Genomic DNA, 23124 nt, shown 5'->3' on the forward strand with positions numbered 1-23124 from the left:
AAGACCTCCAAGGTCCCTTCCAACTCTGTTATTCTATTCTATTTCTCTGGGTTCAAAAAGTATTTTTTTACCCTTCATATCTACTGTCCTGTCCTGGTTTATTCTTTGGATATCGACGTGCTGCATGAGTTCTTGGATTGCCAGGAAATGTTAAATTAAGAGAGGTTTGAATGAAAGAAGGCACTTTGGAAGACTGTCAAAACACATCATACCCACACATAATAAACTGGTCTATCTACTCCCACGTAACTATTATGAAACAGGGCTCTTACAGCATCAGCCATAGCATGGACATGACATGCTCCTCGCCGTATTTCTTCAAAGGATACCCATAATTGTAGTTCCCAGGGCATTATAGCAACCTATTGTCTTACTCATCTGTGTGCCGTGTGTTATTTGCACTCATCACAGTTCTGAAAAGCCCAAAATACAGGAACCTAACACATTTCACCTAAAACAAGTTGTTATGCAAGTAGTATTTGATTTACAACTATTAATCTATGGAGATTCTCCATCATCCAAGTCACGGTTGTCCCAAAGGTGCTTTTTTTTCAAGAGGCAACTGGACTTTCTGGTTTTTCTTTGAAGACGTTTCACTTCTCATCCAAGAAGCTTCTTCAGCTCTGACTGGATGGTGAAGAAGCTTCTTAGATGAGAAGTGAAACTTCTTCAAAGAAAGTCCAGTTGCCTCTTGAAAAAATGCACCTTTGGGACTTACAATCATTTGTTTACTGACTGCTCGAAGCTACAACGGCACTGAAAAATGTGACATACAACGTTCTTGCAATTATGACTGTCGTAATGTCCTCATGGTCACATGATCAAAATTCAGGTGCTTGGAAACATGGTTGTGTTTGCAATGGTTGTGGCATCCTGGGGTCATGTAGTTACAAACTGCTACCTTCCCAAACTGGCTTTGGACAAATAAAGTCAATGGGGGGACAGATTTGATTAATGACCACATGAGTAACTGAACAATTAGAGCGATTTGCTTAACAACAGTGGCCAAAAAAGGGTCATAAAATTGGGTGTGACTCACTCAACAACCGTCTTGCTTAGCAACAGAAATCCTTGCCCCAATTGTGGTTTTAAATCAAGGAGTCCCTATGGTTAGTGGTTTAAAAAAAAGGATTAGCCATTGTTTGAATTTTCTGCACTGTAATATCCAACGATCTATGTAATCAAGTTTTACAGAATTAACTGAATGGGATAGGTTCCCCAGATATATTAAAAATCACAATAATTGGCCACATGCATACAACATATTGAGTCAGACACTAATGAAGATTTATGTCATTCAAACTTTTCAACATTTCATTGTCCTATGATGCTAAGCGTAGTCTAATCTATGCAGTCCTTCCAGAGGCTTTCCAGAAGCCTGGGGTTAGGGTGAAAACGGCCTTCCCTGGCCCTCTGGAAGGGTGAAAAATCAGCTGGCCAGTGTGCGCATGTGCGTTGGAACTGACAGCTGGTGTGCCACCAAATTGGCTCCATCTGCCACCTGGGGCACGTGTGCCATAGGCTTGCCATCACGATTCTATAGCATCTGTCTGTCTGTCTGTCTGTCTTCTACAGTATCTGTCTGTCTGTCTATTTAACTATCTTCTATAACATCTCTCTCTCTCTCTCTCTCTCTCTCTCTCTATCTATCTATCTATCTATCTATCTATCTAACTATCATCTATCTATCTATCTACCTATCTATCTATCTCTATCTCTCTCTATCTATCCTCTCTCTCTCACTCCCCCTTTCCTCCTCGTGGCACGACAAAACCGCGCTCGACTAAAGCGCGCCCAATTAAACTGCGTCGCTGATGTCATCAACAGGGCGACAACAGCGAGCGCGGAGAAAGAAGGGCGCTTTAAATAGCGCTTTGAAAGCAAGCCGATTCAAGTTAAGGTAAGGGTTAGGTTTAGGGTTAGCTTTAGGGTTAGCTTTAGGGTTAGGTTAAGGGTTAGGGTTAGGTTTAGGGTTAGGTTAAGGGTTAGGTTTAGGGTTAGGTTAAGGGTTAGGGTTAGGTTTAGGGTTAGGTTAAGGGTTAGGATTAGGTTAAGGTTAGGTTTAGGGTTAGGTTTAGGATTAGGTTAAGGGTTAGGTTTAGGGTTAGGTTTAGGATTAGGTTTAGGGGGGTTAGGTTTAGGTTTAGGGGTTAATTTTAGTTTTAGCGTTTACAGCGTGCTTCTGTCTCCGCGCTGTTGTCGCCCTGTGATGACGTCAGCTACATGGTTTCGTCGAGTGTGCTTTAGTCGAACGCGGTTTTGTGGTGGAACCTTTCCTCCTTTCCCTCTTTCCCCCCTCCCCCTCCCCCTTTCCCATTACCTCTCCCTTCCTCCCTTCCTCCCTTTTTCTACTAAATTACTGATAAATAATTCGAAAGACGCTAAGAGCCTGCATAACCACTTGTGGTATTTTGTTTAGGGCTAAGGGCCCATGAAATGACTGGAAATCAATTGACGTCCAGTGTTTACATAGATAATGTTTGCGTGAGGGTGGAGGCGGAGCACTTGGGGTGCAGAGTTTGCACAAAGCTACAGTAGGGTTGGCTTGGTTTTGACTCAGCCACTGTGGTTTTTTTAAATATATCATTTACGCCTTGATCCACAACGGGAAGTCAACCATTGTGGCTTATTCAAAACCCCTGGTGGTTAAACCGACAGTAGTATGGGATGATGTGTAAACCAGATTATGACTCTGTTGAGTTCAGCAGCTTGAGTTCAGCACATTGTGGCAACCCAACTATTTTTGCTTATTTAATACAACACAATTAAGCAACTCCTGAGATGTGTAATTCCAGGAACAGGTAGTCCTCGACTTATGACCACAACTGAGCCCCAAATTTCTGTTCTTCCCCACTTGGAACTGAACCCAAAAGGACATTTCTTTCAACACTTTAATACAGCCAAACACGCTGGGGTTGTAACAGGGATTCAAAAAAAAAAAAAAAACCATTAGCAGAGGAAGGTCTAGGAAACACGGATTTCCATGCTGAATTTCTTGGAAGAAAAATAGGATAAAATTATGTTTCATAAATTCATAAATTTAGATTCATAAACAAGGAATGTCTGTAGAGATTCTCAGTCATTCCAGGTCCAAAATACTCCAAGACAAACAAGAAAACAACAACAACAACAATAACAAGAAAGTCCAGTTGCCTCTTGAAAAAGCACCTTTGGGATTAACAAAGACATGGGGGTGAGTTTCAACTTTTTTTACTACCAGTTCGGTGAGCATGGCTAAATGGGGTGGGGCATGTGACTGAGTGGGAGTGGCTAACCTGACGTCACTCAGACACACTCAGTCACATGACCCCCTCCCCAAGCCATGCCCAGCGAAATAGGCAACAAAAGTGCGTAGAGTCAAGGCTATGGTTTTGCCAATTGCAATGTATGGCTATGAAAGTTGGACCATAAGGAAGGCTGAGTGCCAAAGAAAGGAGGCCTTTGAACTCTGGTGCTGGAGAAGACTCCTGCGAGTCCCTTGGACTGCAAGGCGATCCAACCTGTCAGTCCTAGAGGAGATCAACCCTGACTGCTCTTTAAAAGGACAGATTCGGAAGAGGAAACTCAAATAATTAGGCTACCTAATGAGAAGGAAGGACTCCCTGGAAAAGAACCTAATGCTGAGAAAAATGGAGGGCAAAAGAAGAAGGGGACGACAAAGAAGGAGGTAGCTGGATGGAGTCACCAAAGCAGTCGGCGAGAGCTTAAATGGATTCCAGAGGATGGTAGAGAACAGGAAGGCCTGGAGGAACGTTGTCCATGGAGTTGCAATGGGTCAGACACGATTTCGCAACAACAACAATTCAATCTTTAAATATATCCCAACCAAACTTGGAGCCACATAAATACAAGCAGAATAAAAACAGCTTTCCACTGAAATCATTAAGTATAGCAATCAATAATAAAACCACCTGGGGTTTTCATCAGAAAATTAAAACAATGAAAGAGGCATAGTTGCACTCTATTCTTAGGGATAAATCTTCGCCTGTTATAAAATTGCGTTTCTATTTTTCACATCTCCAGCCAGGGGACAGTAATTGCTTCCCTCTGATGGACTATTTGTGCACGCAGCCCAAAACCTAACCCTGAGTGACCTTGCCATCTGGATCTCAGCAAATAAACATTCCTCTTGTTTATGAAGAGTCTGAGATCCTCCAGGTCACGGTTCTCTCTCCAAGGTGCTTTTTCAAACGGCAACTGGACTTCCTTTGTTTCTGTTTCTCCTTGGAGATGTTTCGCTTCTCATCCGAGAAGCTTCATTGGTTCTGGCAAGATGGTAGGTGGGGTGCAAGCAGAGGTGGGATCTTACCAGTTTGGCTGAATAGGTAGTAACTTGGCCGGACACGTAACCGTACCTGTTCTAGTCTGGGCGCCGCCATCTTTATATTCTGTTCTGCATATGCGCAGAACAATCTTCATTGAAAAAACGTAAATTCCCCCTTTAATGGTGTGTGCATGCCAGTCCCAGAGAGGTGGGATGTTTTTCGCAAAAACAGAGGCGTCTTTGCCTTCCCTCAGCCTCCAGAAGCACTCTGCAGGCTTCAGCAGGGCTGGGGGAAGGCAAAAATGCCCCTGTTTTTGTGAAAAACATCTTGTTTTCCACCCTTTTTTCAGAAAAATTGGGTCATTTTTGCCTTCCCCCAGCCTTGCTGAAGCCTGCAGACTGTTCCCGGGGTCCAGGGATAATAACCCCCCCCTTTTTTTCCTTACTGGGTAGTTTGCAGCGGCTCCCTTAGCTCTGGTGAGGATGGAGCCCCTCCCCTGTCAAAACTTTTCGCCACCGTTTCAGTGGGCGTGGCTTGGTGAGGGGGGGTCATGTGCAGAGGTGGGTTCCTACCAGTTCGCATCTATTCGGTAGAACTGGTTCGTCAAATCTACTGAACCGGTTAGAAGAGGTTCCACCAGTGGACCTGGAAAGCAGGCCACACCTACAGAAGAGGTTCCAAAAATTTTTGAAACCCACCACTGGTCCTTGGATATGATTATTCTACACTATCATGCTCATATTTATAAAATTCAGTGCCTCTGTGAAAGGTAAGGATGACTACTGCATTTGTGGTGCAATCACAACATTGCGTGTTTTGAAGTTGTTTTAACGCAAACCAAAGATGCCTTTTAAAAAACAAATTGACATCATATTCTTATGCATGCCAGTGCTGTGTGTGAGGTAATTTAAGGCGGTTCTGACAAGTGTCGTCGGCATCTTCATATCCGGTCACATGGGTGGCAAGCCACTCCCATCCGGTCACATGGGCGGCAAGCCACTCCCACAAAGGAGGCCACGCCCACAGAGTAGGTTCGAACAATTTTTGAAACCCACCACTGGTCATGTGACTGAGTGCGTGTGTGTGAGTGATGTCAAGTTGGCCACGCCCACTCACACATACCTCCCCATCCAGCCACACCCACCGAACTAGTAGTAAAAAAATTTGAAACCCGCCCCTGGGTGGAAGGATTGGTTCTGACAGGATGGGGAGCGTGGGAATGGAAGGATCATATTTCTTTGCAGTCATCTGGTTGTTAGCACTCTCTCTGAGAGCCATTGAGGCCACTTGGGGGGGGGGTATCTGTGTCCCCAAGGTGACCTGAACCAGGTGAATTGTTTGTACAACTTTCTTGGAACTTCTAAAAGGACTATGTTGGAAAGGACTGCGTGCTGGAAGTGGCACACAAGAGCCATCTCTCTGGACATGTGAACCATCACCCATGGCTCTTCCAGATTCCAGCGCACCGTCCAGCTGGTCTTCTCGCAGGCGGGAGTGCGGGAAAGCGGAAGAACAGCATTTGCGCACTGGGCGGCTGCTCTTCTGGTTTCTGGTGCATGCGTGCACACTGGCCACCTGATGTTCGGATGCAGCCCCGTTTCTGCACTTAATGCACTTCGTGCCGAAAAGGTTTGCAAACACTGGACTATGTTATAGACAGGAGATATATGATGTCCTATCCCTCCCCCTCTGTTGTTCAATTTTACACAGACGGCCTCTTTTGCCTCTCTTTCAAAGCAACAGTCCTCTCTATGTGCATTCTCTTGGGTGCAGGTAGTCCTCGACTTACAACAGTTCGCTTAGTGACCGTTTGAAGTTGCAACGGCCCTGAAAAAAGTGACTTACTTTTAAACACTTAGGACCCTTGCAGTACCCCCGGGGTCACGTGATTTATATTCGGATGCTTGACAACTGACTCCCATTTATGATGGTTGCAGCATTCCTGGGGTCACATGATCCTTTTTGAGACCTTCTGACAAGTCAACGGGGAAACCAGATTCGCTTATCCACCACGTTCCTCATTTAACAACCGCAGTGATTCGCTTCATGAACGTGGCAAGAAAAGTCGTAAATGCGGGCAAAACTCTCTTAGCAAATTTTTCACTTAGCAACATAAATTCGGCTCACTGGGCTAACATGTCGAGGGCAACCTGTGTTCTTGTCACTTGTCAATAAAGTTCAGTGAGAGCTGCAGATAGCAATAAGCAATAGCACTTAGACTTATATATCACTTTACAGTGCTTTGCAGCCCTCTCTAAGCGGTTTACAGAGTCATCCTCTTGCCCCCAACAATCTGGGTCCTTGTTTTGCTGACCTCGGAAGGATGGAAGGCTGAGTCAACCTTGAGCTAGTCAGGATCGAACTCCAGACAATGGGCAGAGTTGGCCTGCAGTACTGCATTCTAACCACTGCACCACCACACAAGGAAGGAAGGAAGGGAGGAAGGAGGGAGGGAGGGTGGAAGGAAGGAAGGAAGGAAAAAAGGAAGGAAGGGCAATAGCAATAGTCCTTAGACATATACCACTTCATAGTGCTTTATAGCCCTCTCTAAGCCATTTAGAGAGTCAGCATATTGCCTCCAGCAATCTGGGTCCTCATTTTACCAACCTTGGAAGGATGGAAGGCTGAGTCAATCTTAAGTTAGTCAGGATCGAACGCCAGACAATGGGCAGAGTTGGCCTGTAGTACTGCATTCTAACCAGTGTGCCACCACGGGAAGGAAGGAAGGAAGGAAGGAAGGAAGGAAGGAAGGAAGGAAGGAAGGAAGGAAGGAAGGAAGGAAGGAAGGAAGGAAGGAAGGAAGGGCAAGAGCAATAGTCCTTAGACTTATATACCATTTCGCAGTGCTTTTACAGCCCTCTCTAAGCCATTTAGAGAGTCAGCATTGGCTCCAACAATCTGGGTCCTCATTTTACCAACCAAAGATGCTGTAGAGCCAGCAATGCTTAAAGGAGCAAATGAGCCAACCTCTGCTCTGGCAGAAAGCCAATGGCAAGAGGCATCTAGGAGAGCCAATGGCAAGAGCCCTCTCGCTGCACAGGGCACTCTTGATCTGGGTTGCTCCGGGCGCTTTCAATCCAGCCGTCTCAAGGATCGTTTCCCACTGCATGCCGGCATACCGATCATTCATGAGCGCTTGCTTTCAACATGACGCATGAGTCATCCCTCTCCTTCCATAACCTGGCCTTTGGCTAGCTCTTTGGGTTCCCACTGAATCACTACCAGCTCTTCCATGCTCCCAGTCACTTAGAGAGATGGTTAGCTTTTAGTTCCCACTGAGTCACGATCACCTTTCCTTTGCTGTTTCCCCATCTTTCCCAGGGCGTAATTACAAACCTTTGCATCCTGAGCACCTGTGTGCCTGAATACAAAACAATCAGTACTCGACCCAGCCAGGGTGTGCATTTATAATCCTCTGGTTTATTGTGGAGGTGAGTGTGACTTGGGGATTCAACAGGGGGGGGGAGATAAAAAGACAAGACACAACAAGATAAGATGAACCAAAACAAGACTGCACAAGCCCACCAGCTTATGACTCTTCTATTTATAAAGGAATGGTAGGAACATGACAATTGCTAGAGAATTATTTTTCAGAGTAAGGCCTGCAGAGTGCAAAACCTTTTTTTTTAAAGTACTTCTTCAAAATCTTGGTGCATCTTATGCTACGGTGCGTCTTATACTCCAAAAAATACAGTAATCAGCCACCTCTGTTGGCCTTTCTCTGTCAATTAAACCAGTTGTAAAAAATGAGTATGTTACAAAGCAAGGAGGGGGTTGAAGAACAACACTCATTTCCCGCCTGCCTTTATTTCTGAGGCTAGTAACTTTTACTATACATTTCTTTGGCAGAATGGGACAACTCGCTGAGGTGAACTCACCACAGCCAACTCACCAAAGGGCAATTCACTGCCACCAAGTCACTGCAGCAACGGCCGATTCGTCGTGGCCCGCTTCCCATGGTACAACTCAACATGCGATAATTACAGTATAATATTATAAATCATAATATTATGAGTCTCGATGGCGCAGTGGTTAGAATGCAGTACTGCAGGCTACTTCTGCTAACTGCAGGCTACCTGCAATTTGGCAGTTCAACTCTCACTGGGCTCCAGGTTGACTCAGCCGTCCCTCCTTCCAAGGTGGGTAAAACGAGGACCCCGATTGTTGGGGGCAATAGGCTGACTCTGTAAGCGGCTTAGAGAGGGCTGTAAAAGCACTGTGAAGCGGAATAGAAGTCTAAGTGCTATTGTTATTAATATATATTACTAATAATATTAAGAGAGGAATGGACCTAGAGTGCACTTATGTTGACCTAAGTTGCCCCACAGTGAGTGGGCCCCAGCGAGTTGTCCTGAGACTCTGCATTTGGTAGTTCAAGGAAATATGAAACCAAATGCATGCTACAGATGGTCGATCAATGGAGCAAATTGGACCTATTGCACTAAGACACGGGTGTCAAACTTGCCACGTCACGTTGCCGTTATGTGACGTTTTGCAACAATTTCCCCCCTTCACAGAGCTGGCGTGGACCTGGTCTGCACATGATGCATCCAGCCCATTGGCCACCAGTTTGACACCCCTGCACTAAGATATAGCTCAGTATTACCTGTATTGGAAGAGCCGAGGTGGCGCAGTGGTTAGAGTGCAGTACTGCAGGCCACTTCAGCTGACTGCTATCTGCAGTTCGGTGGTTCAAATCTCACCGGCTCAAGGTTGACTCAGCCTTCCATCCTTCCGAGGTGGGTGAAATGAGGACCCAGACTGTGGGGGCAATATGCTGACTCTGTAAACTCCTTAGAGAGGGCTGAAAGCCCTATGAAGCGGTATATAAGTCTAACTGCTATTGCTATTGCTACTGCTTATCTGCTGAAGCTTTTCACTATATTACTATCAGTATCTTAACCTAGACAAGGATTAAATCAGGCAGCCAGAGTCATTGACGGAGATGGGCGGCTGTAGAAATGGAATAAGTCAACAGTGTGACACTAAATCACAACTACAGTACTATCTTGTGCCTCTGCTATTCCCTGCCTATGTCACAGCTAAAGTCACTAAGGTCATATGAATAACAGAATAACGGAGATGGAAGGGACCTTGGGCATCTTCTACTTCAATCCCCTGCGCAGGCAGGAAATCCTATCTTATTTCAGACAAATGGTTGTCCAACATCTTAAAAACTTCCAGTGTTGGAGCCTTCTGGAGGCAAGTTGTTCCACTGGTTAATTGTTCTAACTGTCAGGAAATTTCTCCTTAGTTCTAAGTTGCTTCTCTCCTTGATTAGTTTCCACCCATTGCTTCTTTTTTCTGCCCTCGGGTGCTTTGGAGAATAGTTTGACTCCCTCTTCTTTGTGGCAGCCCCTGAGATATCGGAACACTGCTATCATGTCACCCCTAGTCCTTCTTTTCTTTAAACTAGACCTACCCAATTCCAACTTTATATATTTGTGTCTCCAGTCCCCTAATCATCTTTGTTGCTCTTCTCTGCACTCTTTCTAGAGTAGCGATGGCGAACGTGTGTACGTGTGCCGGAAGTGGCATGCAGAGCCATCTCTCCAGGCACGCCAACCGTTGCCTGTTGCTCTTCTGAGTTCCGGCATGCACATCCGCGCCGGCCAGTTAGTCTTCATCATGCCAGAGACCGGAAACTCAGCTTCCCAGCATGCACATGTGTGGTGGGGAACTGCTCTTCCTGTTTCTGGTGCCCCTATGCGTATGCGCTGGGGAGGTGCTTTTCCTGTTTCCGGTGCTCCACACACACACACACACACACACACACACACACACACACACACACAGACACGCTCTACATGACTGTTGTGTGTTTTAAATTATGTATTGTTGCGCGTTGTTTTAATTTTTTTGTCTGTATCCCCCTCCCTTAGTTGAGTTGTGAGCCGCCTTGAGTCCCCTTCGGGGGAAAAGGGCAGCATATAAATAAAATAAACATTCAAACATTCAAACAACATTCAACACATGGGGCTTCCCCTGAAGAGTGCTCGAAGACTACAGTTGGTCCAGAATGCAGCTGCACGAGCAATATGGGGTGTATCTAGATACACCCATGTTACACCTATCCTCCACGAGCTGCACTGGCTCCCCATTGGTCTCCGGACGCGCTTCAAGGTGCTAGTCGTTACTTTTAAAGCCCTACATGGTTTAGGATCTGGCTACCTGAGAGACTGCCTCCTGCCACTTACCTCCCAACGACCAGCAAGATCGCACAGGTTGGGCCTCCTCCGGGTGCCGTCAACCGGACAATGCCGGCTGGCGGCCCCACGGGGGAGGACCTTCTCTGTTGCTGCGCCGGCCCTGTGGAATGATCTACCCATAGAGATCCGGACCCTTACTACTCTCCCGGCCTTCCCTAAAGCCGTCAAGACCTGGCTGTTCCGGCAGGCCTGGGGCTGTTGATTGATATTCAGCCCCGCTTAGATGGAATGGATGATGTGGACTTTTAATTGTATTTTTTATTCTTAAATTTTAAATGTTTCTTTTGTCTTGCTGCGAGCCGCCCAGAGTCCCAATGGGAGTGGGCAGCATACAAATTTTATTAAACTCGAAACTCGAAACTTGAAACACGTGTGCTCCTTTTTCGGCACTCGATGCAAAAAAAAGTTCACCAACACTCTTCTAGAGTCTCAACATCTTTTTAACATCGTGGCAACCAAAACTGGATGTGGTATTCCAAGGGTGGAATTCCAAAGGTGGTCCTTGCCTTACAACTGGAACCAGAATTTTCATTGCTAAGCAAGGCAGTTGTTAGGTGAGTCACACAATTTATTTTAGGTCCTTTTTTCTCCAGGGTTGCTAAGTGAATCACCAAAGTTTGTTAAACACATTGTCATTAAATGAATCTGGCTTCCTTTCCTTGATTGATTATCAGACATAGCTTGGAAGGTCACAAATGGTAATCAAATGTCTTCCAGGATGCTGCAGCCATTGTAACTTCATTGCCATTAGCAAGTCCACGAATTTTGATCGTGCGACTAGGGAGACGCTGTGATGGTTGTATGTGCAAGGACTGGTTGTAAGTCACTTTTTCCAGTGCTGTTGTAACTTTGAACCATTGCAAAACCAAGGGCCATAATTCAAGGACTACCTGTAAACCTTGTGCTAAGAAAGGGTAAAAAAATATCCTGCACCGAGTGGAGGAAAAATTGTATATTACAACTGTGCAGGTTGTATATGGGAGAACATTTCCCAGATAAAGACTTCACCAAATGCAAAATATGGAGAGCATTGCATTATTTTTTGCATCTTTCATTTGACACAAAGAACGCCTCGACAATTGTTGTCTATTCAGCTTTGTGCGCCCATCGGCAAGCACCAGAAATAAATGCTTTCATGGCAACAGAAATGCTCAGGAAGCTGCATTCAAACATTACACCTAACAAACATTTTGAGAGACCAGGAGAACATGGTTAGAGAAGGAGGAAGGGAAAGAAGGGATATATTAGTAGATTAAAGTTAAATGTGTTAATATTGTTAATGGTATGTAGGTAACTAAGATATAAGGGAATTATATTAACAGTATTAATTGTGGATAATTAATTAAATGCTAATTAAATTAAATGCTTATTATGTAAAACCTGAATTTGAGGATGTATGCTACTTCTAGTAAAATAGACTAACCGATGGAATATGAAATGATAATTTGGTTTAACTGATACTGTTTATGTATGAAGAAAAAAATAAGTTGAAGATGAAAAATATGGAAAGAAAATAATATGCCTGAAATTGGAAATAGAATTATGATGTAAAATGAATTATGTATATGAGAGGATGTTAAAGGGAAAAACCGGGACAACACTTCGTGTACAAAAGATTTTAAAAGTTGTAATAAAAAATTTAAAAATTTTTTTTTAAAAAAATTACACCTAACAAAGTGGAACATTGTTCCTCCTTTTCTCTGCCTAACCTTGAATCCTGTCTGCCATCATCTGTTCAGACAGCCGGACAGGTTGCACATACATGTGTAGTCCTATTAGTGGAAAATTCCTTTCTATTGAGCATAAGCCACAACTGTGGTTGAACAGGTTTTAGTTCCCAGCCGGGTTTTTTTTCTCCTTCCCGTCTCCTGGGAAAAAAAAAAATTCTCAGCCCGATGGCATCTGCTCAGATCACATGGGTGAATGGAGTACATATAAATTACGCTAACCTGCTCACACCAGTTAGAACTTCCAAGATCTTCCAGGAGCTTGGGCCTCCGAGTCACTGAGACAGATCCAGGAGAGAGGAACAAGGCATTGTCCGTGCCTCCCAGCACTCCAGGGTAAGGTAACACCTGTGGCTTTCGCAGCAAATCTCTCGGGGTTTCCCCGGGTAGGAAACAAAAATTGCCGGAATTATAGCTACCCGAGGCGTGCTTTTTTTGTACGTGTGTGCATGGGGAACATTGAGGCACACAATTTGAAGCAACCTCAGGCTAGGATGCTGGAAACGGGTTTGGAACAGCTGCGTGGCGATATCTTCCTCCGTTGGAGGGGAGCCCTTGTCATGCTGATGGCAACGATGGGAACTGTGGTCTGGAGGGTCTGGAAGACTTTGGCCTATGGGATATTTCCCAATAGACGCTAACCCTGACAAAGAAAATTGCATATTTCCTCCCCACCTCCCCCCCAGGACCGGTCTTTTTTTTAAAGTTTCAGGAATTGGTTCTCTGCTTCAACTAGAACAGTGATGGTGAACCTTTTTGGCAGCAAGTGCCCAAACCGGAACATGCATGCATGTGCGTATCCCAGAGCACTGAAAACACGAAGACCAGCCAGCCTGCACACATGTGCCTGGTTTTTTGGTCATTTTTGGCTGGTTCTATGGCTGTTTTCAGATGGTTTTCAGGCCATTTTCCGGGCCATTTTCCAGCTGTTTGGGGCCATTTTTCAGGACAAAAACAGGCTGAAAAATAGCTTGAAAACAGTCCAAAACTGGCCTGAAAACACCCAAAACTGGCCTCTTTGTGGCTGTTTTGGGGGGCCGTTTTTTGGTGCTCCAGTGTCCACAAGCCCAGCTGGCTGGCATGCAAGTGTGCCCCCAAAACCAGAAGAACAGCTGGCGAGGGCGCATGTGCCCACAGAGAGGGCTCTGCATGCCACATCTGGCACGTGTGCCAGAGGTTCGCCATCCCTGAGCTAGAAGCTGGACTAAATGATCCGTCACTCAGTCTATTATTGTCTTCCTAAACTTTATCATCTGTTCCAGTTTATCCTTATTATGTCCTCTAGTTGCCTGGGAACAAGATAGTGACTGATTCCCCCATACAGATAGTTCTCGACTTACGACCACAGTTGGGGCTGGAATTTCCATTTGAAAAGCAATCCATTGCACCTGATCTTATGACCTTTTTTGCTGCAGTTGTTAAGCAGATCACTGCAGTCATTAAGTGAATTGTGTGGTTGTTAAGTGAATTGGAAGCTGGCTGGAAGGGTCCCAAATCATTATCATGTGATCCCAGGATGCTGTAACCATTATAAATACATGCAGGTGTAAAGCACCTGAATTTTGATCTGTGACAATTGGAATACTGTGATGATCATAAGTGCGAGGATGGTTATAACTCAATTTCTGTGTCATTGAAACTTTGAAAAAATGTTTTGTAACTCTAGGTCTATCTGTATGGTTAATAAATCAGGTATCAATATAGGTGCCTAACGTCAAATTAATAACCTATTGTCCTGTTTAAGCAATAGGCCATTAATTTAGACAATGGCGTCAAAATTCTATTCTGTTCTTATTTATTCATTCATTCATTTTCCATTTTTTTGCAATCCTTGACTTTGTCAGCTTACACAGAATATAAAACTGCTGCAGGTTGTCCATATTTCATATTATATGTAAATCTTATTGCCTAAAAACATTTTATTGTTGATTGCTTTTGATGAAAAATTCTTCGTTATGCATAAAACAGCCGTGATTTCAATGTTTGTAAAGAGATGAAATAGAATCTGACACTGTTGCATAATTTACCTGTTAGACATAATGTATCGGTATATATTTGGCTTTTGTAAGAATCTCTTGGCATTTGATTGAATCTATTGTGCTAATCTAATAAATAGTGGTTTAAAATTTGCTTAATGAAGAAGGCACCTGAGACTCAATCAGTGAGAGAATTGGTAGATTTAATTTCTGAGCAATCTTCCAATCTGATCTCTGTAGAAATGCTGGACTACAATTACCATTGTCCCCAGCGCTCTAGGTGACTTACACCTTTGGAAAGTGCTACCTCAGGGACACTAAGGTCTACTAGATCTGCTTCCTTTGACCAAACAACCACAAGTTTTAGGCTGCAATTCTCACAACTAGGCACAGAAACGAACAAATTTGACAATTACAGTCTCAACTCATTTGCAGAATATCAGATTATAGTAAATTCCATAAAACACCTCCATGGTCCATGGTGTCCATATTGTAGAATTTCTAGCTGGAGGTCCAGACTGTGGCTGACTACAGCCATTTTTCAAAATATGTAGAGAAAACTGCAAAAATATGAATTCATGTAAGTTCTTATGTAATGATCAGGAAGGCCGCCATGTTAATAAAAGCAATATCCCATAGGACAGGGCTGTCCAACCCTTACAACTTCAAGATTTGTGGACTTCAACTCCCAGAATTCTGGGGGTTGAAGTCCACAAGTCTTAAAGTTGCCCAAGATTGAACCTCCCTGCGATAGGAGAAATAAGTGTCCCTCGAGTTCATTTCTGAAACAGCCACAGTACCTCTTAAATCAGGGGTCTCCAACCTTGACAACTTTATGACTTGTGGACTTCAACTCCCAGAATTCCTCAGCTAGCGCATGCTGGGAGTTAAAAGTCCACAAGTTGGAAAGTCCCCAAGGTTGAAGACCACTGTCTTAGATGGTTACATTTCCAGACTAGAATGGTTTGCTTCCTTCTTTCCAAAGTGTTCCAGTGTCTCTAAACTTCTCAGCTCTTTTGGGTATGAACGGGAGGGCAATTGCAGTGATGTAGAAGCAAGAGACAAGAAGGCACAAACAACTATGATGCAAAGACTGAGAAATGATTGCTCAACAAAACACACTTCTAGTAATTCTATTTCCCCAGGGCCTTATGCTTCCCCATGCTGAACTGTTTACAGTTTCCAGAAAGGACTGGATATAAAAACTGTAATTAGTGTTCTTCAAGCTCGCAACTCTGGGCTGATATCCCAGGCGTTGAAACTCTGGCTCCGTAAAAATTATGCCAAGTCATAAGACCTGAGCTCTCTCCTAATACCACGGAGTAGGGAAAATAATTCTGTAGAAATGCACCGCCTCCAACAGCATCAAAGCAGCGGTTGGGAAGAGCAATGTTCATTTTGTAATCTTGTAGAAACTGGTGTTGTTTCGAGCTCTCTCTTTTGCCCTCCCCATCTCGAACTCTTGCCACATCAGGCAGTCTCCAGGAATTTTAGCCTCTCTTTTCCTCTTGCCAAACCATCCCTGGCATCTTAGAACTACCACTCAGTTGGTCAAGTCTTGCTTTCTGACTCAACCGTCAGCATGGAAAAACAAAGTCTACTTGTGAGACTGAAAAAAGTTTCCATTGGTTGCAATGTTTATTTATATGTCCCAAGAGCTCAGCAATTTGTCCTGGAAATAACTTTCTGATGAAAATTCATATCAGGAAGACTGGATGTCTCTAATTCAATGCTTTTGCAAGCTTTTGGAGTAGAACATCCAGTCTAGAGAAGTTGTGCTGTCCTTGTTGTTCTCTCAGCTTGGTTGCTTGTTTGCAGATGTTTCTCTATCTGCATAGGTCACATCTTCAGTACTGGTGAGTGTGGGGTTTGTTCCTTATTTCTATACAGTTGCACTGCCAGTGTTGGTGGGGTGTTGCTTTCTTTTTGGTAGTGCCTTGATTATTTTCTATGATAGTTTGTCTGGTGTTAATCCCTGCTGCTCTGGGTATTGGTTGCTGGAGAAAATCTCTTCTGGTCGTTGTTTCTTTCTTAACTTTTTTTATTATCTCTTTTGAATGATGTATAAATGGTGTTTATTTTTATGTATCTGCTGATGGCTGAAGTTCTACTACAGCACTTCATGGAGATACTTTCCAAGGAAAGATTGAGATAAAAACAGTCACCAAGGAAGTTTAGAACAGGCTGAAAGACAGCATAGATGTATGTGTCAGAGACAAGAGAGGGCACAACCATGGGTTAATAACAAGGCTTAAGATACAGAAGGATCTTGACAGACTTAAACTTTGGGCGCTGTCTAACAAAATGAAATTCAATGGTGAAAAGAGTAAGGTTCTACATTTAGGCAAGAAAACGAAATGCACAGGTACAGTGTAGATGGTACCTTGCTCAATAGTAGTAACTGTGAGAGGGATCTTGGGGTCCTAGTGGACAACCATTTAAATAGGAGCCAGCAGTGTACAGCAGCTGCCAAAAAAAGCCAACACAGTTCTAGGCTACATAAACAGAGGGATAGAATCAAGATCACGTGAAGTGTTACTACCACTTTATAATGCTTGGTAAGGCCACACTTGGAATACTGCATCCAGTTTTGGTTGCCACAATGTAAAAAAGTTGTTGAGACTTTAGAAAGAGTGCAGAGAAGAACAACAAAGATGATTAGGGAACTGGAGACTAAAACATATGAAGAACGGTTGCAAGAATTGGGTAGGTCTAGTTTAATTAAAAGAAGAACTAGCGGAGACATCATAGCAATGTTCCAATACTTAGGGGCTGCCACAAAGAAGAGGGGGTCAAATTATTCTCCAAAGCAACTGAGGGCAGGACAAGAAGCAATGGGTGGAAACTAATCAAGGAGAGAAGCAACTTAGAACTAAGGAGAAATTTCCTGACAGTTAGAACAATTAATCAGTATAACAACTTGCCTCTAGAAGTTGTAAATGCTCCAACACTGGAAGTTTTTAAAAAGATGTTGGATAACCATTTGTCTGAAGTGGTGTAGGTTTTCCTACAGCAGGGGATTGAACTAGAAGTCCTCCAAGGTCCCTTCCAACTCTATTCTATAATTCCCGCCTATATATCAGGACATATATCAAAGTCAAGCAAAAGTGATTTACTTCAGAATTTCTGAGCTACATCTCCAAGAACCCCTTGCCCAAGCTACTTAGGGAAAAGATCAACTGAGATTTTAAACATCTGTAGGAGACAAAGATAACGTCCCTTTTTGCCTAAGAAAAAAAATCAGGGCCTTTTTCCAAAGCTTACTGAACTATTCTTTTTTAAAAAAGAAAGTGATCTCCAATTAACTTATCACGTACTATCAAGTAATTCCAGTGGTGAAATTCACATTTTTTTACTATCAGTTCTGTGGGTGTGGCTTGGCGGGCATGGCAGGGGAAGGATACTGCAAAATCCCCATTCCCACCCCACTCTGGGACCAGCCAGAGGTGGCATTTGCCAGTTCTCCAAACTACTCACAATTTCTGCTACCTGTTCTCCAGAACCGGACAGAACCTGCTGAATTTCACCCCTGGGTAATTCCCCTTTTACTTACCTGTTTCACGTAAGGTCAGGTTGTGGAAAGTTAGGCATTGTTCAGAGACACGTTCTAGCCAGACATAAGAGCAGAGTAAAAAGCTGGTTGTTCAAAGCATGTGAATTCCCATAACTCTGCCATAATTCTTTGCTGTTCCAAATCAAATATGCTTACAATGTTCTTCCCTGCTCTAGGATATCTTGCAGCATATTATATACCAAATGCTTCCCATGATAAACAACAAATATTAAAAGAGCTCATTAAAGAGAAAAAGGAGCAAGGAAACCCTGTTATGATTCTCTTTGGAATTAGATGAAAAACCAGGAGGAAGAGTGGCTGTCTTAGAACTCACAGGGGTATAGATATTTTTTAAAGTCAAGCTGTGATTTTTAAAAAAAGAAGCTTTTAGCTTATCTGCAGTGCAGTATTCTCCACTGGAAAAATGGGGGGGGGAGAGAAATGAGGCCATTGATAACACTTAACTTCTTTATGAATGCATGGTGAAAATGAATGCATGGAGAGCCACTTGAAAGATGAAAAGTGCGAAGTATTGTGGTAATATGGTCCTATTTTTATGCAACTTTCCTTGCTAATAAAGGAGCAAACTAAGAGAGAAAAACAGCAGGAGGCCAGTGTGAAACAACGAGGATGTGCTATTAAAAGCAACCCTGTGTCCATACAGAATATTTTCCCCCACTTTGTTTTTCTTTTTTTCCATGTAGCACCAGCGACTCTTAATACTGTATGAGGCTGTGAATATTGTATGAAGCTCTGGTACAGCGGGAAGCCAGGCCTATAACAGTTTCATGCCAATCGCTACAGCCATCAGCCAGGATTCCGCATCTGTTTGCTTTCATATGTGCCCTGAAATCAGGGACGATGGCTGAAAAGCTGCGCAGAATGGTTAGAGCAGGGGTCAGCAACCCGTGGCTCTGGAGCTGCATGTGGCTCTTTCCTCCCTCTGGTGCGGCTCCCTGTCGCTCAAAATAGGGGTCACAACCGCCAATGTGCTACACCCACCAGCATGCGATTTATTAAGTTTTTCGACCCCCGGTAGGCTAACCATGGATAAATCCAAGAAAAGAATAGTTTCAGAAGAAAACAGAACCTTTAATTCAACTACATATGCTAGTTTTGTGAGCGCTCAGGAAATAGGCACGGGAAGCTCCCGGTGTGGCTCCCGGTGTTTTCTTTTCTGTGGGAAATGAGTCCAAATGGCTCTTTGAGTGTTTACGGTTGCTGACCTCTGGCCTACGTGTTAAACCATATGATGAAAGATTGAGGGAACTAGGTATGTCTAGTCTAAGGAAGAGCAGGACTAGTGGTGACATGATAGTAGTCATCCAGCACTTGAGGTGCTCTCACAGAGAAAAGAGGGGTCATCTATTCTCCAAAGCACCTGAGGGCAGGACGAGAAGTAATGGGTGGAAGATCATTAAAGAGAGATCCACCCTGGAACTAAGGAGAAATTTCCTGACAGTGAGAACAATTAATCAGTGGAACCGCTTGCCTTCAGAAGTAGTGGGTACTCCATCATTGAAGGTTTTTGGACAGCCATTAGTCCAGAATGGTACAGGTTTCCTGCTTGAACAGGGGGTTGAACTACAAGATTAGAAGGTCTTCAAAATCCCTTCCAATTCTATTCTTCTAGGCTCTAGTATAATCATTGACAAAAATTTTCTTAGGCAGCTGTCTTCTTTCTAAGTTGGATAATGAAATAGGAAGAACTGCAGCTTCCTCCAGCAATGATTCAAAGACTTCTCCAGCCTGGTTCCTTTCCCATCTTCTCAGTCTCATTTGGTGGGTGGCATCTCAAAGGTCTCAGATTAGGGAAGGCATCATAAGGTTTTGGAGGTGATAATCCAGTAATAACAAATGTTTAAGGACTATGACCATTTTTTAAAAAAAGTCAAGTTAAGTACACAAAGACTGCCATGCCAGATGCAGCCACAGTTCAAATACAACCTTCTGGCCAATAACTTCCTAATCTAGAGAATTCTTTGCTGGAACTATTGGCTGAGTTGGTATAAGATGCTAAACTAGGTAAAAATGGTATTTTGGTCCCTGCCAGTGGCTGGGTATGTTCTAGGAACATAGAGTATTACCTGAAACTACCTTGTGATTTATTTCTTTGGAAAGTGCATGTTAGCAGTTGGGTTTTGTTAACACAGATTACATTGTGGTATAAAACCCGGCACTGAATTCATTAGAATCTAAGATCTGGCATATAATCCTGCAAGATCTTTCCATTTTGATAACTCAGAAGCAAAATGTGAAGAGGGGGATCATCAACCTCTAGATCAGTGTTTCCCAATATTAGCAACTCTGAAGGTTTCTGGACTTCAGCTCCCAGAATTCCCAGCCTGATTCCCCTGCTGGCTGGGGAACTCTGGGAATTGAAGTCCCAAGGCATTCAAGTTACCAAGGTTGAAAAACAGGGCTGGACGTGACCATTGAATCATCTCCTTTTCAGACGTGCTGACAGAGGGTCTATGAAAGGGTGAAATCTGATGGCAAAATTATGTTGGCTGGGAACCCTGAGGGGCAGGTTCAGTTGGGAGAAGATTAACCTAATAATGACATATTTTTCCTCTCTTGTTAAGGGACTTTGTTTTCTTGCTTCATGTTTTAAATACATTCCTCAGATTTGGTGCTTAGAGGAGTACATTGTACATTGAGGTTCTCCTTCCATCTCCAATGCAACCTATAACTATCCCTAACTGTTAGGAAAACTGTTCCTAACATTAAGCTGATCAGCCATTTAAATACTGAAGTAGGATCCTAGCAAGGATTCCTTAAAAAAAAACACTCTCCAAATTATGTAACTGTGTTGAGCTAGGGCAATGCAGAAAACTGAGAAGAACAAATACAGTGGCATTTCTGGATTATGTAATCAGCGTTATTTCAGGTGCCCTGTATTTTGAGATATGCTTATAAGGAATTAAAGGTGTATTTGTGCTTGACAACTAGGGGTCATGATCAACATCTCTCTGACTTGAGTGGTGACCCTCACATTGTTTCTTTTCCTAAGGCTGGCTGCAGTCCCTTTTATATTCTTAGCCACAGATTACATCAACCAAGCAAACATGTAAATAAATCCCATGATATAATCTTCTTTAGCCTGAGATTTGTGGAGTGAATGTGAACATTAACAGGGTTAATGAGCTGCTTTTCCCTGCTCTGTGCCATTTTCTTTCCTCAAAAGCACTCTGAAAGGAGTTGTTTTGAGGGTTTTTTCCCCTCAGAAGTCTTCAGAAGGTAAGACTAGTCCACACAGACATGCTTAAACTTACACAGTGGCAGTCTAAACCAAATCTTCTAGATTGGTTACCATCTAGATAAGACACACAGTCAAGTGGTGGAATTCACATTATTTTACTACCAGTTCTGGGGGTGTGGCTTGGTGGGTGTGGCTTGGTGGGCGTGGCAGGGGAAAGGATACTGCAAAATCCCCATTCCCTTCCCACCCTTACTAACTGGCTTTCCAGCTCTGTTCTCTTGTACAGAGCAACAAAAGAAGACCCAGCTGATCATCTGGAACTTGGAAGGCAGCAAATAGATGGGGGCAGGGCCAGCCAGAGGTGGTATTTGCCGGTTCTCCAAACTACTCAAAAATTTCCGCTACCGGTTCTCCAGAACATGTCAGAACTGGCTGAATACCACCTCTGACCCAGTCCTGATATTGGTCTGTTTTATGAATTGATACAACATTCTCCTTACTTACTTTGAGAGCTTTGTGCAAACTCTGTGGAACTGCCAACCAAGCAACCTACTGGGATTTCAAGCACCAATCCTCTATTGCTTCGAAATCTCCAACTTAAAAGGAAGAAAAACCTTTTCAAATAGCCGTAGAAAGGCATGCAATCTCAACCTGTCCATCAAATGCAGAGAGGGGGGAGGGGAGAGAGAGAAGCTGCAGAGTGGAAGTAGCCTGAGGCAAAGTTACTCTCAGATCATTTCCTTTACGTGGGATCAATCTTTTCCTCCTTCAGTTACTTAGCTTTACAAGACTAAGGAATGCAATCTATCTCCATTGGGCTGCTTGGAGGGGTCTAGGACAGCTCTCTGCAGCCAACCCAACATGGCCAACTCGCATGGCCAACTGACTGGCCAACCTGCCACAGACAACTTGCCATGGTCAACTCACTGTGGGACAACTCGCCACCACCAACTCGCCATAGTGTAACTCACCGTGGTACAAGAGTTAGACTGATATCAAAGAAATGGTAGAATAGAATCATTAAAGAAAGAATGAAATGTGAATGACAAAAATGGAAATAATTGTTGAATTACTTGAAATAATTAAATCGAATTGTTGAATTGTTCCGCAGTGAGTTGGCCGTAGTGAGTTGTCCCATTCCGTATTTGATCCTTACAAGGATTTCCCCAACTGAGATTTTTGAATTGTGGATGTTATCCTCAAGTGGCCAACTTTGTTGGAAGATTTAAGGATAAGAGGCTTAAGTTACTTTGAAGTCTCCAACTTTGGGGAAGAAACCCCTGAGGTTGGTGCGGGAAGAGTTGGTACATTCCAATGACTCTCTGCCTAACTAACTTGCTCCAACTGATGAACCTGCTTGGATGAGCAGCAAAAGATCTCAAAACTAACAAGAAAATAAGTCCAGTTGCCATGACTCAACCTTCAGACAGTTTTACCTGGATAACTGAGAATCTTCATTGACTCAAATCTCTTTAATTTCTGCCTCCTGGAATTTTAGCTTTGGTAAGCTATGCAGAGGTTTGCAGTTGGAGAAAGCCTATCTGTACATTTGCTGTGGCACGTAAATCAAAGTTCCTTAAAAATTAAGCAGCAGCCCCCTTCAAAATTCTATTCCAGGAATTGTTCAAAGCTTAGCCAAATAAAAGGATTTTTTTAATTAAAAAAAGCCAACAATCTTCAAAATGGAAACCTTGGATGATGTCAACCACTGCTTCTCTGTATCAGGTGTGGGGGACTCATCTGACAGTCATCCCTAGTGCTGGATAGCTTAGAAACGGTTGCCAGGACAACTGGAGAGGTGAAGAAGAAAATCTTGTGCTATCCTGTGACAGATCACTTGGGAAGCAAGCTTTGGTCTGCTTTTGAAATCTATTCCTCTTCCTTTGCTTCAATTGGAAAGAGCTGTAGTTCAGACTCATCTGCCAGAGATATCAGATGAAGCTACTCTTTCGTGGATCTAGCCATGTTTTACGGTTTGCGGAGATGGGGACAAACCAGAGTTTAGAGCTGCTTGTTTGTTTTGCTCTTCCAATCCAGTCCCCAAGTGCTTTCTGCAATCACTGCATCACCGTAGCTATATTTAGTTAGTTCAGACTTCATAACACATCCATAGTTCAGCCTTCTCACATCTGTTGCTCTCCAAAGATGATTGTAGTTCCCAGAACTTACAAACCAACCTGTTAAGTGTTTGT

General features: G+C 43.5%; 1 protein-coding gene across 1 annotated transcript in view; it reads left to right on the plus strand.

The window, feature by feature from the left end:
* The first annotated feature begins 12380 nt into the window (after positions 1-12380).
* Positions 12381-23124, plus strand: part of RHOBTB2 (Rho related BTB domain containing 2) — a 44994-nt gene continuing 34250 nt past the window's right edge. Inside the window, exon 1 of the mRNA XM_087706172.1 lies at positions 12381-12537. The gene's annotated coding sequence lies outside the window, so the exon portion shown is untranslated. The remainder of the gene's footprint in view (positions 12538-23124) is intronic.

This window comes from Thamnophis sirtalis, unplaced genomic scaffold (assembly GCF_051295495.1).
Source record: "Thamnophis sirtalis isolate CommonGarterSnake01/CBP01778 unplaced genomic scaffold, rThaSir2_p1.2 scaffold_2, whole genome shotgun sequence".
NCBI classification, from domain to species: domain Eukaryota; kingdom Metazoa; phylum Chordata; class Lepidosauria; order Squamata; family Natricidae; genus Thamnophis; species Thamnophis sirtalis.